The sequence below is a fragment of the Panthera leo genome, chromosome F3, assembly GCF_018350215.1.
Source record: "Panthera leo isolate Ple1 chromosome F3, P.leo_Ple1_pat1.1, whole genome shotgun sequence".
In the NCBI taxonomy this organism is placed as follows: domain Eukaryota; kingdom Metazoa; phylum Chordata; class Mammalia; order Carnivora; family Felidae; genus Panthera; species Panthera leo.
The window spans coordinates 41,765,396-41,778,468 of record NC_056696.1 but is presented as its reverse complement, the minus strand read 5'-3'; the positions used below and the strand labels follow the sequence as shown (position 1 = coordinate 41,778,468).

The 13,073-nt window shown below is 52.1% G+C and overlaps 1 non-coding gene across 1 annotated transcript; it reads left to right on the top strand.

The window, feature by feature from the left end:
- Nucleotides 1–6,851: 6,851 nt before the first annotated feature.
- On the top strand, nucleotides 6,852–7,049 carry LOC122212527. The gene has a single exon (XR_006199202.1). It is a non-coding gene; the product is annotated as a U2 spliceosomal RNA (small nuclear RNA).
- Nucleotides 7,050–13,073: the final 6,024 nt, after the last annotated feature.

Genomic DNA, 13,073 nt, shown 5'->3' with positions numbered 1-13,073 from the left:
GTGTGGCCACACACATGCTCCCAGACCCAAACTGGACACAGACTCTGATCCAGGGGATCCTTTCCCCAAGCTGGAAGCCACCGTGGAGGGCTGGGTCCCTAGCAGCTACAGAGGTCAAAAGTAGCACCCTGGTCTGCACCCTCCCAGCCCAACGTCCCTGCCCCACAGAGCAGATGGGAGTAGACAGGAGGGGCTGCTACCCCAGTCTTGCCAGAAGTGCCAACTCACTAATGCCAATAATAGCGATTCCTCCAATTCTCCCTCCCACTGTGCTCACGACCCTCACCCCGAATGCTCTAATCTGTGAGGCTGAAAGACCACAACCTCTCCAAACTCACCAGCTGCCAGGCCCTCGTCCCCTCCCACTCCCCCATCCCACTCCAAGAAGAAATGAGAGAGAAGTGAGGGTCCGGCTGGGGAAGAGGCTCCTTGTGACAGAACCTGTCCTCGGAAGAAGAGTGTAGTGCACTCAGGAGCTCAGGGTCCTGGGAACAGCCTCAGTCCAACAGATCCCCAGGCATCCTGCAGTGTAGTAAGAGAGGAAGGAGCCCAGAGCCGGGACTCTGGACACCTCGGGTGCAGTTCTGCCACAGACCAGCCGGATGACCTTGGGCTTGTCGCCACCTACTGAGAGCTCTGCCGTAAGATGGAACCCACGACCCTTGCTCTGCCCACCTTCGAGGGATGAGATCACAGATAACACAGAGCTGGGAAAAGCAGAAAGCACCCCATGATTGCAGGGGCGTGTGAATTACCTTAGTAGAGGGCAAAGGCAGGCCTGTGGGAGGGCTTGTCCTAGCTCCTACGGAAAAGGGGCTGGGAGGTTCTCAGGAAGGAAGAACAGACCTCAGGCTGCCCGCCGGGATGTGCTGGCTATTTGGTCCAGCTTGGCCTCCCCCAATCCTCCTGGTCTTTCTGGCAACTGAGAAGCTGGCTGCCCCCAGCCTTTCCCAGCCTCCCTCCCAACCAGGTGCCAGGTAACCACTCCACTTCCGCTAGTGAAATGGCATCACGTAGAGCAGGTTGAGGATGAGCCCAGAGGGCGATGCCAGGCAGATGCCCCGAGATGGCTGGCCAGGACCCCCCTACCCTGCCCCCACTTGTGCAGCACGGTGAACAACAGCCAGGAGCTCTAGGGCAACCGGGTCAGGACACCTGGCTCCTTCTGGCTCCAGGGCCGGCTTTAAATAGCGCAATTATCATCTCAGCCTAACAGAAGCCTCTTCAACTCCTGCACAATTTCTAAGTAACACTCACAGGTCCTGATTCAGAGGCGACAGCTACCAGCCCCCAAAGTGAGCATTTGAGGGGCTTTGCCGGTGAGGAGTACGGGCAGGCTGTGACACCGAGGAAGAGGGCTCCAGAGAGAGCAGGCATGAGTGTGAGTGCAAGTGTGTGAGTGTGTATGGAGGGGTCGGACCCACACCAGGTGTCTGGACTCATAAACACAGAAGAGGCAAATCTGAGGTCTCTCTGGCTTTCCAAGAGTCACCCCCCCCCCCCATCTCTTCCCAACAAACAGAAGGGCTGTGCACTTGACTTGGGTCTGATGCTCTGGCTGGACACACACACACACACACACACACACACACACACGGGCCGGCTCCCTACTGCCCTACCAGATGGCAGGCCCCACCATGGTGAGGGAGCTCATCGAGGGCAAAGCTGGTGGCCCTGTAGAGGCCAAAGGGTTAGGGCAAAGCTGGCTGGAGCTGTGCCCAAATGTGAGTGGGCCACGAGCTTGGCCAAGAGGGGGCCTCAGGGTGAAGCCCCTCGGAGCAAGGAGGCAAAAGAGGAGGGCCGTGCTCCCTTCCTTCCCATGCTCCCACTCAACTGGAGGAAGGGGAGGGAGGTGGTCCTCTAGGAAAATAACACTGATTATGATAGCAGCTCTGACGTGCTCGATACCAGGCACTGGGCTGTCGGTTAACATCTATTAACTTATTTCCATCCTCACAATTCCTCACGAGGAAGACCCAATTCTTCCAATGCTTCCCAGTGAGAACTGGGTCTCAGAGTCATGTAACGAAGTCTACGCAGCTGGTAAGAGGAAGAACTAGGATTCGATCCCGGTCTGTCTGACTCCAAGGAGGAGGGGAAGGCAGTTGAGAAAGGGAAGACAGGCCATGACTCCTTTGCCATTTCTCGCCCTTGTCCAGGGACAAGGCAGCCTAGGGACATATCGCCTTGGCTTCCCCCACCCCCGTGCCCCCTGGGGAAGGCCTCTGCACAGCAGCCACCATGGTCACTTGCCCATTGGAAGTGACTCATTTCCAAGGCCTCATCCGCCACCCACCTGAAGCCCTCCCCCGACCCCAGATGCCCTAAGGACTCCAAACCGAGCTGTCAACAGTCCCCTGAGCCCCGCACCCCACACCACACTCCCGCAAGAACTTCAGAAACAGCCCTCAGCTCCCCTCACCCTGCGGGGTTTTCAGATACAATCCTCTGAATGAAGTCCAGCTGCCCACCTCTCCTTCCCTCTAACCCAGAAGCTTCTCCTCCCTCCCCCCTCTCCCTGTTCAGCCCACCACCCCCAAAAGCCTCACCCTCACTCTTCCTCTCCCCCAAGAGCCCAGTGAGTCTCCTCCCCTGCTACTCCCTACCCTGGGGTCATGCTCCCAGACCCACCAGCTTCTAGCATCTCACCCAGCCTGCCTCAGTGGCCCCTTCCATGTCAGTCTAAGGCACTTCCGCTCACCCTTCCAAGCCCATCTCAAACACTATTTCCTCCACGGAGCCCTTTCTGATTCTCCTACAGGTAAGACTGGCCCTTCGACGGACCCGGCACGGCCCTTTCTTTATACCTGTCTCTGTGACACATCATCGCATCTGAATACTCTGGGGTGAGAACCATTTCCTACTTGTCTTTGGATGCTCCAGCCAGGGGCCTAACATACATGGAACTGAACAGATACGTGTGGCAGAGTCATTTCTGGGCAGACCATCGCTGACCAAGTTCAAAGAAGAGGAACTCCAAAAGAGTGAACACTGGCCCAAGGCCTGGGAGCAGGTTCCTTTCTCTTGCCCTCTGAAAAGTAAAGCTTCTTGAGAGCAAGACAGGCGCCCCTCCTCCCTTGCAAGACTCCAGAGCAGGCTGATGGGCCTGATTGCCGGCTCCCCCACTGACCACACATGCGACTCTGGAAAGAGACTTCATCTGTCTGAGCCTCGGTTCCTCATCTGTGAAGTGGGGAGGATAGCCAGGCCCGCCTCGGACAGCCCAGCTGATATGTAGATCACTGGCGTTAATGCACCCAGAGCGCTGAGGTCATTGTCCAACACATGGTCAGTGTTAACTCTTAGCACCCCAGGCCGCTAAGGCACCTCAAGGCAGGGCTCACTCTAAGCACAGTAAGAAAACTAAAAATCCAGGAAGCCATTCCCAGAGAAAAACCCTTAGAAAAGCTCTCCTGACAGTTTCTCACTGCTGGGTGGCTACATGTCCCTTCAGAAGTATCCAGTTCTCCGGGCCCCCCGAAAAGACCGGCAGTGAGACTATCTCTCTGGGCTTCCAGTTTCCAAATCTGGAAAATGAAGGCCAGAACACAATACACTCTACTGATCTTATAGGTTGTCATGAGGGTCCAAGGAGATAAGAGACAGAAACTGTTACGAGGAATAAAAAACCCTACCCAAGTGTCAGTGAGCACCCACTGCCAGACCCAGGCACTCTCCTTCCTAATGCTGGGTGCACTCAGATAGACGCAGGGAGCGATGTCTCTATCCGGCAGGTTCCCCAAGCCTGTATCTGTGAAGCCCATCTCCCCAGCGGCTCCCCAGTAGTCAGGTATGGGCCACCTTCTTCCCAAGACACGGCCTATCGCTTAGGTGAACATACAACTTACCGTCCAAACCAGGACCTTCTTTCTTTTTTTATTATTTTTTTTAACATTTATTTATTTTTGAGAGAGAGAGAGAGAGAGGCAGAGAGACAGAGAGACAGAGAATGAGTGAGAGGAGGGGCAGAGAGAGAAGGAGACAGAATCCGAAGCGGGCTCCAGGCTCTGAGCTGTCAGCACAGAGCCCAACGTGGGGCCCAAACCCACAAACTGCAAGATCGTGACCTGAGCTGAAGTCGGATGCTTAACCGACTGAGCCACCCAGGCGCCCCAAACCAGGACCTTCTTGAGAATGGATGGAGGCGCTGCTAACAATCACACCAGGACATGGGTGTGAACCAGGCTACCCTGGACATACCTGGCTGCATGGTCACCCTCACTGTCACCACCCCAGGAAGACTAACGTCAAAGGCTAGTGGGGAAAGAAAGACTGTGAGTCTCCTCTTCTAAATACTTCCTCTTCTAAAATACCCAAAAGTATAGCCATCACAACTACCTCTTTAAACGAAGGCAGGATTTAGAGACTATGAGAGAGTACCTTTAGGGGCAGCCCAGGAGGAAAAAGGGCACAGAGGTGGGGCACCCGGGTGGCTCAGTCATTTAAGCGTCCGACCTCAGTTCAGGTCATGATCTGGCGGTTTGTGAGTTCAAGCCCCACATTGGGCTCTGTGCTGACAGCTCAGAGCCTGGAGCCTGCTTCGGATTCTGTCTCCTTCTCTCTCTGCCCCTCCCCACTTGTGCTCTGTCTCTCTGTCTCTCAAAAATAAAATGAATGTAAAAAAATGTAAATGTAAAAAAAAAAAAATGTTTCTAAAAGCGTGAGCAGGGAAGCGGCAGAGAGAGGGAGAAAAAGAATCCCAAGCAGGCTCCTCGCTGTTGGCGCAAAGCCCCACCTAGGGCTCGATCTCGTGAACCCTGAGATCATGACCTGAGCTGAAATCAAGAGTGAGGTCTGATGGAGCCACTCAGGCGCCCCCGAGCTCCCTTTTCTTCATTTAATCTCGTCCGCTCCAAATCTGTCACTGTGGCCGACCACCTGATTAAGGTTTCGTGTGCATAAGAGGGTTCCAAGTCTAAAAAGAGGTTAGAAAAACCCCGGGCTAAGCACTGTCTACAGGAGACCCCTGCCAAAATAAACACATGTTCCCTCAGAGAGTCAGCACGTCAATGGCACACAGCAGTAAAGCTGAGAAGGCTACCCGGGTGGCACTGGGGGCCCACCAACTCTTTCCCACATTCTGAATGTCTCACAGATCATACGCCTGCATTAACCAAAACGTAAGGCTGGGCCACTGCACACAGCACATACGTGGCTTTGGCTGAACCTCCATCATCAGGTTCGGTAACCCGGGCCAAGTTCTGCTAAGCAGAGCCAGGGTCTAACACTCACAGATGTCCTTAAATAAGGTTTGCAGAAGAAGAAACCAAGTAGTAAGTGTGGCATATCTGGGGAATAAGAAATCTTTCAGAACTAGGGTCCCTGTAGGACAAATGGGGTTCTGCTGGTGTTGAAAAAAAACAAAAATGCTCAGAAGCCTCTGTATTGGTAGATCAGCCCATCAGATTAGGGAGCTGTCACACCGCAGAAAACAGAACTTCCCAGGCGGGGGGGGGTGGGGATCAGGGACACAAGATGGAAGTGCTGTCAGGCACCAGGGCACGAAAGGCCCAGAGCGCTCAGAACTGCATCGTAAAGTGCGCGTGTGTGCGTGGGCACAAAAGGGTGTGTGAGGTTATGAGACAGAGGACGTGTGTGGGGACCCGTGTATCTGTGCAATGCTGTGTAACAGTCATGAGAACGTGTGCTGTGTATGTATGGCCATGAGAGAGTGCCCACGTGTAAGAGCACGGTCGTGAGGACAGGGTCCTGCGAGCACGTGCGTGAGACAGTGCATAGGTATGTGTAATGGTGAGACAGATTGTGTGTGGTCATACGCCAAGGGCTCATGACACACAAGACTATGAGTCTGATCATCACAATGTGTTGTTGTGAGCGTGTGTATAGTCATGAGAGTGAAGGTGTGTGGGGTTATATAAGCCCGGGCATCTGGGAGTCAAGAAATCACGTGTGCCCCTAAGAGCATGCGGGCGCCACGAGAGCCTGTGCATGGCTGTGTGTGTCTGATCATGAAAGCATACGTCGCTGGTCATGACAGACTGTAAGTGCATGAAGGGCATGCATGGCCTTGAACCCGTGTGAGAGGAAGAAGAGGGAGGGATGGGGATGACAGTGAAAGAATGAAAACTCCATTTGTTCCAGGCACTCTGCCCCAAACAAAAGCCAAACATTTTGGGGGTGCTCCACAGTTAGTCTAGTGTGAGCGGAGTTCAAGGAACTGGGTCCGGCCCACCCTTCTATACTGCCACCCATCAGAGCTGCCCTGCAGGTCTCCCAGGCCCAGGGCTCCAGGTGCATCAGAGATGGCAGTGGACACCCCCTGGATCTCCCAGAACATTGTTCCTCATAAAACAGCCCAGGCCGAGGTCCTAGCCTGGCCCCCACCCCCCAAGCCTTCCACTCTCAGCATCCTCCTCCAAGCTAAAGGAGAGTCCTCTTCTGTGGCATGTGCCAAGGACCCCTGCCATCCACTGCCCACCTTACCCTGTACCTTACCTAGAACTGCACATTCCTACTTGGAAGGGTTCCCCGAGGTCACGTAGGCCAACCTCCCACACAAGGCGGGAGTTCCTTCTACACATCCCTGACAGCTCAGTCTTCATTTGATTATCCTTCGGGAATGGGAGCTCACCGCTAAATGAGGTAGGCCTCGTTGTCCTAAGGAAACTTTTTCTTGCACCGAATGCAAGCCTGTCTCCCCTCTGAAATGACAGTCATCCATCTGAAGACAGTGGCCATGAAGTCCCATCAGCCACATATTTTACTTACGAGACTTCAACTCCATTGGCCAAGCAAAATATGCAATAAAAGCCTCTAATGCAAAGCAGCTACTTCATCTGACACTTAACCACAAAATTATACTGTACATACTCTCTTAAAAATCACTGCACATCGCTTCTCGGCCTTTTGGCTAAGATCAAGTGTAGTATCTGTTCTTATCAGTTTAAAAATCACTGCACATATTATACAATTAATATACCATGAATACTATTAACATAATGTATATGTTGATCTACAGTAACGCTACTGTTCAGCATTAGAGACCTAAACCCATACACCATGCTTCATGGGAGATCTGGGGATTTTCACTTTACCTACTGCCTATAGAATCTAATTCTCCCACTGAGATGTAAGACCACACTGTACGGGGTCCCCAGGGGCTTCTCTGCTCTAGGTTAAATATTTCTAGTTGCAAGGCAGCCCTGCTTCTTTGAACCCAGGCAATCAGGAGACAGACCTCTTTGATTCAATCCAACAACTACATATTGAGCTGATTTCCATGAATCCAATACCGGATTCTAAGAGTTGTTATAGATTCAAAAGGCGTGTGAGATATGCCGTCAACCCTCAAGAAGTTCACAGTCTACTTGAGAGGACAGAGATAGAGTGGTTCCCCCCTGCCCCTTCGTCGATCCACAGTCTCATTTTCTGGGATCTCAGCTACCTGTGGTCAACCACAGAGGATCCTCCTTCTGATGTATCATCAGAAGGTCAACAGCAGCCTAAGGCGACATCACAGTGCCTACGTCATTCATCTCGCTTCATCTCATCTTGTGGCCCTTTGTCATTTCACGTCGTCACAAGAACAAAGGTGAGTTCAGTAAGATGTTTAGGGAGAGAGACCACATTCACACGTAACTTTCATTACAGTCTGTTGTTACAATTGTTCTATTTTATTACCAGTTATTGTTGCCGATCTCTCACTGTGCCTAACTTATAGATTAAACTATCATAGGTGTGTAGCATAAGAAAAAAAATACACCATACATAGGATTTGGTACTATCCACGGTTTCAGGCATCCACGGAGGGTGCTGGAATGCCGTGGGTCCCCCTGCAACAAGGGGGACTACCGTATACAAGAAATGGCTCGAAAGCAACAGAGAGTAGCACGTGACCAAACAACCCGTCTCTGACACAGCCTTGGGGTCAGCCCCGAGCACCACCTGGAGTATGTCCAGTTGAATTAACCAGTGGCAGTTTCTCCTCCCAGCTCTCTCAGAATGAAGCAGCCCTAGCCAAGCCCTCTCAGCCCGACAGGCAAGAAGCTGTTCCGTGCTGGAGCTGGCCTCGCCTGGCGGAAAAGAAGACACCTGACGGGAGAGGGGTCTGTAGGACCCAAGGCTCTCTGAGACCAGAGCAATGCACTGGGCAGCAATGTTTCCTGTGGGATTGGAGGGCCATTGCCAAGGAGAAGAGGGCAGTCCTCAAGCCCTGCCCAGCCCTGGAGTTTCACACCATCCAAGCTCAGAGCTCCTTCTCCCCACGGCTACTTCCCCCCACCGGCCCTGCCCCATGGCATTCTCAGTTCCCACAGGCCCCTCCCTGCACAGCAAAGACTGAGGGTCCCCTAGAAGCTGCCCCTGTCAGATTTGGCCAAGCACCACGGTCCATCAGAGTACTTTTTACCCCACTAGCCATCCACAGTGCCACGCTCCTGTGAGCCAGCACCGTATGCCCTCCAGAGCTAATTATAGGTCAGTGAGCTAGCAGGCCAGAGGGGGGACAGATGGTGACTTCATGTGGCTGCAATACACACCACCCCTCCCTGTGAGCTCCCCTCCATTCCTCGTGATTCCATACCTGGGACCTAGACTCTGAGGCAGCTTTTACTCTTGTGGTCCTCTCTGCTCCTTACCACCTCCTCTCCAGGACACACACGCCACGCACAACCCCATGCCAATCAGAAGCCACACCTTTGCTCCTACAGCAACCCATCCAAGGGCCTAAGGCCCCAGGGGAGAGTCCCCCCGGCATAAAAAGGCCTCAGCTAGTGTCTCCATATCCTAAAGCCCCCTTGGTCTCCGGCTCCCTGGCCCTACCGAGCCTTCAAATTTGACTCCTCCTCCCCTCCCCAGCTCGCACCCTGCTAGCCTCATAGGCTCTGAAAGATCCACTGAAATCCCTGACAATTCTGGGCAACTCTAGGATTCCAGCAGTCAACTCAGAGAAGAGCCCTAGGAGCCTGGTTCCCTGCCCTGCCCTGCCCCTCCAATCCCTCCTTATCATCCAACTGCCAGACCTCATATACTCCACGGTTCTGACATCATGACATGCTCATCGGCACACGCCCAGGTACCACTAAATGAGATTTCTCACACCCCCTTCCCCACACTCTTCTATCTTCCACAAGAGGGCATCTCCCACTGTGCCGAGTGTCTCGTGCATTCTTGGCCTCTGATAATCATTGTGCGATTCATCATCTCATTATTTGGAGATGCTATTTATCTCAGGCAGCCTCCTCGGGCCTCAGGACAAAGTCCTAGAAAATAGCTAAGAAAAATCGTTCAAACTGTCCCTTTTGCTAAGGCAGGTTCTCTTGGGACTACCTGTCCAGTTAATAGTGGTAGTGGGTGGATGGGTTGGAATCCAGTTCAGACAGCTGTTTGAAAACATGTAGACAGGGCTCTGCTTTTTCCTAATCCAACAGCAGTGCAACAAAATGGGAGCGGGGGAGTTGTTAACAGAGTGTGTACCTTTCAGCTGCTCCATAGCAGTAAATTGCCTTCAAAACACCCAGCACATAGCATCGTGCTTGGCACACAGTAGGTACCAAATAAATATTTGCTGGGTGTTGAACAAGAGTACTAGGTATCAGTTCCAACAGCTCTGGAAAGACAGGGAAGTCCCTGAAACCTGGCTACTGGAGGGGCCTGTTCAGCTCCCACCAGGAGGGGATCTCCATGCTAACTAAGCAAAGCCTCTTCCTTAACCACTCGCTCACCACATAGAACAGCAGAAGAGCAGCCCCAACAAACATATCCCTCTAAATGGATACTGCCAACAGACCCCTCTCCTCAAAGGTGACATCAGCTCCTAGTGGCACCTGGTCCTGGATCCCTCCTCCTTCTCAAAGAAAACCACCCACACCACATTTCCAAGTCCTCCAACCTGACCTCTCTCTTCTCACCCACCATCAAAACCTGCAGGATCTATACTGGAAAACACTCCTACTGCGTGGTTCAAAGTCAACTCCCCACTCCCATCCTCCCAGTTCAGGAATCTATTCCAGCCCTCTTTTCCGGTTGCGCCCACTCTCACCCCCACCCCCACCAGACCTCGGGTTGGCCGCTCCTTCCATCCCAGCCCCGGCACTGCGGAGATGGGGGCATTTCTGGCACAGCCTGAGACCGGCAGTTCAAGGAACGGAGAGCCAGCGATATTAAGAAGGGGTGTTAGTAGCAACGCGGGAAGGATTAAGACCCCCCGGCAAGCTCGAAGACCTCAGTACCTCCTGTGCCCAAAGCAGCGGAGCCGGCCCAAGAGCTAAGAGGTGCTTTTTCTCTGACTCTCCTGGATGGGAAATGGGGGCGCAGTCCATCTAGCTCCCACCGGGAGACTTGCCAACTCAGCCCCCCTCCTCCGAGGATGGTGGAGATGAGGGAGAACTCCACGCCCTCCCGCAAACCGGGCATCGCCCCCCATTCTCACCCCCAAGGGCACAGGGCACTGCAAAAGCCGGCGAGGGGCGGTGGAGAGAGCAATATCTATGCCAGCCGGGGACGACACATCCGGAGTAAAACGGGGCTGTTTTCCAAGGCGCGCTAGACAGAGACCCCTCCCCAAACTGGAGGGGAGCTGGAGGTGGGAAGAAGAGGCATCCTTTTCCCAGCCCGGGTTCTGGGCGCTCACCTGCCTGCAGTCGTCGAGAGCCAGGCAGCTCAGCTCCGAGGCGGAAGGGAGCCGCCCCCGACTCGGGGGAGCCAGACACGTCCTAGGGAGCGGAGCGAGCGCGGAGGTAGCTGCAGCCTCCGCCAGCGCCTAAGCGCCTCGCCTCTAGGCCCCGCCCCTCCCTCCCCTAAAGGCCCCTGGCCCCGCCCCGAAAGGCGGGGCCTAACCGGCTCCCCCGAGGCCACGCCCCTGCCCCAGCACGTGACGAGAGCCGCTATGCTACTGCGCGCCATCTTGGCTTGGCCCGGAGAGCCCTTCTGAGGAGGTGGAGAATCAGGGTTTTACCCAACAGCACTGAAGTGTCGGGGTCCAGCAGTCCCCTGCCTCCTTCCCAGGAGCACACGTCCTGCCCCTCCATTTGTACTCTGCCCTTACTCCTAATCTAACCACCAGCTCCCTAAATTGGCCTGTCCTGGCCTTTGAATGGTTGCCAATGGTTTGTCACCTTTCACACCTGCTCTCATACCACTTTATTACTTTTCTTTTGGTTGCATCTATTTCCTAAGCGGGGAACCTTGAAATCCGAATACATTTCCGAATACACTTCCGATACTTCAATGAACTGTATGGCTAGCCTGAATTCAGGCACCCGTCCGTGCTAACACTGTTACTAGAATATGAAATGTCTGTTACATACACATAGTATGAAGACAGTCTCCATGCCAGATTCCTGACTGACAAGTTTTACTTAAATCTCTCCATTTTCCTGAATTGCTCCATACCGTGTCCCGTGTGGCTATTAATTGCATCTTTCCCATCTGGTTTGTGAAGTCTCATCACAGTGCCTACTCAATTCTTTAGGATACCCAGTGCGCACTGCTACAAGTGTGAAGAATTTTTATATACATGCAATGTGTACATATTTATAGATTTACACACAACATGTTCCGGATCTTCTGCAACTAATGCTGTATGTAGTTGAAATCAGAACGACACATAATACCGTTCTTTTTTTTTTTTTTTTCTTTCTCCCAGTATATTCACCAATTGGCTTAGTTTCCTTAGATCTTCGGTGGAAGACAGGAAAATCTGAGTAATTCTGATTATGGGGGTGAGAAACACAGCTAAATTTGTGTAATTTTGTTTGTCTGACCCTGAGAGCAAAATCAAGAGATATACTTTTAAGAAGTGAAAATTACAAAGCAGTTTTTACAAAAGTAGTCCAGAAAGTTCCAACTCTTCTCCAGGTGGCTTGGGGTTCTTCAAAAGGAAATCCCTGGGACACTTCACACATCCTTTCACTAAAAGATGAATCATCCTAGAAAAGGCAACTTGGCCAATGCAGAAGGAAGGCTGAAACCGTAACCAAGTGTTTGTCAATATCATGCTAAGAAAACAGCTGAGGAGGTATCTAATATTGTATCAATCATCACCACAAAGTTTAATACCAAAACTTAGAAGTTGAGTCAGAAGACAATTATTAAGCCAAATTAGTTTCACTCCCCTTTTAAAGGTACCTCCTAAATGGCGTATACACGATCCATCAGAATAATTCCCTGCTGCTTCATGGCATCGTTAGTCCAGGGAACCAGAGCTCTGTGCTTCTTCCCTTCTGCCTCAAAAAAGCAACTTTTGATTGTAGACCTTTGCAAGGTGTTATTGTCCTTGGAGGGGGGCGGGGGTTGTTTATTTTTATCATTCACATACTCAAATTCTGATTTTCACTGACCCAGGCTCACTTTCCATGTGAACAGCTTTTAGTACCACCCTCAGTGTGGGGTAAGGTTTAGCTATTAGCAGCAGTCTTAAACAGATGCTTCCTAAGAATATTCTTTAAATAGTAGGGGTTAGGGAGGATAGTTAAGGAAAAAAACCACACGCTAATTTAACAGTTTGGTTTGTGGTAATAATTACCCCCATAAGATTTACATGGCTTGAGACTATTATCTGAATCTCATGGCACCATCCAGCTCACACCGGCTAATTTGGGGGTCTGGGGAGGGAGGACAAGTAGCAAGGTTATCTTGTTAGGAAAGACAAAATAAAACCAAAAATCCCACCCACGAACCTCTTCTCAGAGTACACCAGCTACACCAAGTCCTCTAACAGGACATTAGCATTTCTGCAGGGATGTAAGGCCAGTCTCCTGTAGGCACACAGAATGATAGGCAGCATAGGGCAGGCCAGGGCAGAGGCAGATCACGAAGTGCTTATAGTTCAGGAGGCTGGTTTCAACACAGAATGCATTTTTTTTTAAATGACCTTCAGCATAATAAATGCCTAACAATTCAATGAAAATATCATTATTCTTCTGCCTTTCTTGGTCTGTTTTGCAATTTACTTAGAAACACATATTCCAGGGGCGCCTGGGTGGCTCAGTCAGTTGAGCGTCCGACTTCGGCTCAGGTCACGATTTCACAGTCCGTGAGTTCGAGCCCCGCGTCAGGCTCTGTGCTGACAGCTCAGAGCCTGGAGCCTGCTTCGGATTCTGTGTCTCCCTCTC